The sequence below is a fragment of the Rhagoletis pomonella genome, unplaced genomic scaffold (genome assembly GCF_013731165.1).
Source record: "Rhagoletis pomonella isolate Grant_MI unplaced genomic scaffold, Rhpom_1.0 Rhpom_scaffold_00009, whole genome shotgun sequence".
Taxonomy (NCBI): Eukaryota; Metazoa; Arthropoda; class Insecta; order Diptera; family Tephritidae; genus Rhagoletis; species Rhagoletis pomonella.
Genome location: NW_023458563.1, coordinates 27,644,791 through 27,650,227, shown reverse-complemented (window position 1 = coordinate 27,650,227; position 5,437 = coordinate 27,644,791). Strand labels below are relative to the sequence as shown.

The window sequence follows — 5,437 nt, the reverse complement described above, 5'->3', positions numbered from 1 at the left end:
AAAGGACACTCTTTTGTTCCAAAGAACTTGGATACTTGTGAATACGTGTGTGCTTTTACGCGTAAGCAAAAACAGCCCATTAGTGAATCATGTCCGTGCAGTGCATTAATGTAATCATGAACTGGATTTCTGTTAATAAAATATGTTTGACTTTTTATTTCATCAAGTCTTTTAAAAGCAATTGATATTGCCTTGTGCACTGATTTCATGGGGCGCAAACCTTAATTTTTAACTAATTACTGTCCACCATTCAACACAATATGTAAGGAATGTTTTCTATTACACAAATGATTTGCCATTTTATAATGGGCTGTTTTTGCTTACGCGTAAAAGCACATTTAGGGCATTTAGCTCTAAATGCTACTCCAAATGTACATTTATCCATACAAAATTCGTCACCTAAATGCAACTAAATGCAACTCCATTATTGCATTAAGAATCTAAATGCTAAAAGCAACCCTGTGATCTTCCGAAATTTCCACGATTCGAACATGGTTTAATGAGAAAAAGTGGCAACATTGCATTTTCGAGTATACAGTGGCTAGCTGCGTTTCAGTGATCGCCGATCGAGATTTCATTTATTATTTTACATTATTTGGATAAAGAAAAGTTAAGAAAATGCAATATCGATGTGATGCTGATAGAAATCTGGATCAATTTATGATCAATTCTGTTTGTTTTGTTTCCTAATTAAGTGAGGAAATTTTAATTGACAGCACCGACAAATTAATATATACATAAACAAATGGTCGGTCATGGTGAAAACAATTCAAATTTTTGTACTGAAGTTTTGGTTTAAAATTTATTTTTTCCGTTTCAGTAGGGTTTTTGCACATTATCTTCTGCGTGAGAATTGATCGTAATAGATACGGATCTGAATAAGCGACTGGACACGGCTGTTTGTCAAAAGCATACGATTTCGAACTCGCGTAAATGTACATTTGCTAAATGCGATAGCATGAACGCTCTTCGAAAACATATGTTCGAAAGTGCTAAATGTTGCATTTTAAAAGCAGCAAAAACGCTGCATAACATCGAATCTTAGTAAAAATACTAAATGTTTTGAGTTTAGAGGAAAACAGTTCCTTGCCTTATGTAAGAATTAACTTTTATTTCTATAAAAAGCTAGATGACTAGGAAAAAATTAAATTAAACTTCCCTCCTTGGAGAGCTCTTCCTCTGGCGAACAGACAGCATTGCCATTCGAATGAGCTTTTTTCACTCGTTAAGTCAATGTGATATGTTTATTCTAGGTGCATTTTTTTGTAAGTGAGCGACAAAAGAACGCTGAACTCGGGTAAAATTTCCTTTTAGCTACTTAAGCAACCCTGTTGGTAGCTGGCAAGAAACGTGATTAGTTTAACGAGATTTAGATACAAAAACCAATGAGTAATTATGCGAGGTGTTAGCGTAATATATATACTTATTTAAAATATAAGTCACGTATATAAGGAAACAAAAATTTCACTCTCCACTTTCCATTAGCAATTCACAATAGACCAGTTTTTTCGCTTGACAAGGCTACCCTTCAGGTCGCGTATTTTTTAACCGACCTGGCTGAACTCGGACAAATAGCCGAGTTTGTGTTGTTGCGTTGCGTTTATTTCGTGATTTAAGCGAGTGTTCTTTTGTAGCTCGGTTGCAAAAGAATGCACCTTCTGTCATATTTGCATTTGTTATTTTTTTGCGAGTAAAAATACGAACAGTTTATTCTAACATGTAGATATATATATGGTTTGTTACAGGTGCAAGGTACTCTTGGGAAAGCAAAGGGCATACAATTTCTTGTGTGGGATGTTGGTGGGCAGGAAAAACTTCGACCTCTTTGGCGAAGTTATACGCGGTAAGTTTGGTTGATTACAATGTTTGATATATTTACTTTTTTGCAAAAGAGAGATGGCGAATGTGTGACAAATCTTAAGAATATTCTTTAGACTAATTCGACGAAAAATTTTACAATACTGGACGTAAGTTGTAGACCCAAGTCTTTTCTCTCGAAAAAAAGAACTCAGCAACCCAGATTATCGCTGGAGTTACAGATATATTCTGATAAGTGGTGGAAATCTGGTTTTGTTCTAAACAATATGCATTTGGCGCTCATATGTTTGTGAAGTGTTTTGCTCAGCTTCTACTCCAATTTGTGGGAGTGCACTTTGGGCCAGACGAGTTGGTTCGATGGCCAAAAGTCAGTTTCGGAAATCGGTAAAATCAAATATACTATTTGAACTAGTAATTATGAAAGCAGTTCCTGTGCATTTTTTTTCTTACGATAATTCGTACTTAATCCGCACTTACGCGAAGTTGGAAAACTTATTTAGTTTAAATTTTCATAACACTTTATTGCTTTTTACTTAATTAAGTATTGTTTCGGTGAATTTAATCCACCCTTTGTTGTTTTGGTTACTTTTATTCCTGGACAGAAACGAAAATCAAACAGAGGGAGCACATGCACTCCCCACCTCCAAAAGCTGTTCTGGATTTACTGGAGTCAATAGGATTACAAGCTGCGTTATGATGAGTGGAGGGCACAGTAGACCCACAAGGTCGCGGTGCAAAGCTCTTTACTTAACTATCTGATTCAGTTGTGCACTCTTAAGCCTTATGTGTGATAGAGAGAGATATGCGGGCAGGCAGATGAAGAGGTAGCGCAGGATTACCATTTTATCATTTATTGTATATTGAGGGTGCGGGTATTCGTGCTTAGACAATGGCTACCATAAAGGTGCCAGCTCTGCATGCATCCACCTTTTTGACTTATTTCTGTTAGTTTGGTAATGATGAAAGGCCTTCAAATGTTCAACTATAAAACATAGCGACATTTGTCACATCATGCAAGTGCCAGTTCATAGAAGGTTTGTTCCACACGAGCCCGCGGGTATCCGCGGGTGCGCAAAACAGCCCAGAAAGCGTTCCTAACGCTAGAAAAATGGGTAATAGAGAGCGAATGCGTTCCGCTTTTGGATCGTAAATGTCTTCTTCTTTGTGCACGAAACAGCCCGGACTTTTTTCCGGGCACAAATGTGCGAAAGGGCAATTTGAAATAACTGCTGTTGTTGTTTAAATCTGAAAGCAAATTGTATAAAAACAAAAGTGGAAAATATCACAGAATTTTCAGAAAATGTAGTTGTTTGGTCATTTTATTAGCCATATAAGATAAATACACGTAAAATCATTGTTTAGAGCTGATATGTTGATTCCGGGCACGAAATGTGTTTCTTTGCGTTCCTCACGCTCTGGGCACTTTTGGCACGTGTTGGCACATTTTTGACACTTGTGACAGAGTAACTTATTTTTACTCTCTAATTACCGGAGTAGCCCGGAAAGCGTGGGGAACGAAGATAGTGTGTCGCTCATACATACATACATGTTTGACAATGACATATGAAGGCACTCTAAATAAATTCAAATCAAATCATGCATCAAATTTATGCATATCAACAAGTGACGAGCTTTTGTAAGCTATTGTAGTAAACTTCATTAAACAATTGTCTAACTAAAAATCTATATATATTTTCATGCAAGGCAGGCTCAAACAATATTAAAAATATGATGCAGTAACACAACAGCGAACAACAGCTTAGTTAAGTGGTTTTCGGTTACTGTGCATGTATGCTTTATTTCGGTTTTTGCCATATGCATTATTTCGGTTTTCAGCCGAAGCTGTGCATGTATGCATTACTTCGCTTTTTTTTCATATGCATTATTTCGCTTTTAAAGCGAATGTATGCATATGCATAATTTCCGTATTTTCTCATATGCATTATTTCGATTTTTAACCGAGACGGTGAATGCATGCATTACTTCGGGTTTTTCATGTGCATTATTTCTGTTTTGAACCGAAACTGTGCCTGTATGCATTATTTCGTTTTTCACATATGCATTATTTCGGTTTGTATTTTATGCATTATTTCGGTTTTTGTAATATGCGTTATTTCGGTTTTCAAACGAAAGTGTGCTTATGAATAATTCGTTTTTTTTCTAATATGAATTATGTACTTCTATTTAGTAAGGGTTATAATCCCTAAGCGCGACCAAAGGCCGCCTACAAAGAAAGAAGTTCTGCGCAAAAAAAACTTCCGCCCCCCTTATCCGGCAACACCGAAAGGAGAACTCTATTTAGTAAGCGTTATAATCCCTAAGCGCGGCCGAAGGACTCCTACGCAGAAAGTAATTCTGCGCAAAAATACTCCCGTCTCCATTTTCCGGCAACACAGAAAGGAGAATTTTACTTAGTAAGGGTTATAATCCCTAGGCCCGGCCGAAGGCTGCCTACGCAGAAAGAAGTTCTGCGCAAAAATACTTCCGCCCCTATTTTTCGGCAATAAAGAAAGGAGAATCTTGCTTAGTAAGGGTTATAATCCCTAAGCGCGGCCGAAGTCCACTACGCAGAATGAAGTTCGTTCTCATGTATGCACTATTTCGGTTTTTGTCATATGCATTATTTCGGTTTTGAACCGAAACTGTGCATTTACTTCGTTTTTCTTATATGCATTACTTCGGTTCGGAGTCGAAACTGTGCATGTATTTCGGTTTTCAAACGAGAGTGTGCATATGCATAATTTCGGTTTTTCTAATATGCATTATTGCGGTTTTCAACCGAACTGTGCGTATATGCATTATTTCGGTTTATTTCGTATGTACAGTCTCCATATGCACAATTTCAGGGTGCCGCAATGACATGCTAAAACAGTATGTTTGAGATGGAATCACATGGCATAACACCCTGTTTTAGTTGACAAGACATAGCAATGCATGCAATTTTTGAAAATAAAATTTTTAAAGGAAATGTTAAATTTTGCAGTACAAAATGTACATAAGAAAAAGAAATGTCGAAATTGGTTAATCAGTATGGCATTGGGTGGCATTAACCCTTATGCCATCAGATACTACTAAAACTTAAGGATATGCATAGAAGAACTCAACTGACTTCGCTGGTCCCTACATTTATGTACAGGTTTACACACGGTAGAGGGCCGAACTCTACCAAGGGTTATACATATATACTCATTTGTGTGTATCAGGGATTGGCATTGGTTGATCGTCAACTGGTCATACTCATTCAATACCGCTGCTTTTTATGACTGAGCAGCGGCGTTGGCTTAGTAGTATCGATACCTAAACGAAATTAGAGGATGACTGAACACGAGCGCATTGCGTGCTGTCTTGCAAATACAGCCACAACAAGTGAACGATGCTTATAACTGCTCATACTGATATTGACTTCGGCAAATCTGTACTCTGAATGATCGTGCACGAAACCAGCAAACGTGGCAGTTGAACGGCTCCGAAAACATGAGAGTCATCATTTGTTGCAGAAGTCGTTTGACTTGTTGCTGAAAATCATCTGACTTGTTGCTGAAAGCCATTTGACTTGTTGCTGAAAATCATCTGACTTGTTGCTGAAAATCATCTGACTTGTTGCTGAAATGACGACGAA

General features: G+C 37.4%; 1 protein-coding gene across 5 annotated transcripts in view; it reads right to left on the bottom strand.

Annotated features, from left to right (window-relative positions):
* Positions 1 to 5,437, bottom strand: part of LOC118745683 (ADP-ribosylation factor-like protein 4C) — a gene marked incomplete in the record, with an annotated part of 124,959 nt that overhangs the window by 67,286 nt on the left and 52,236 nt on the right.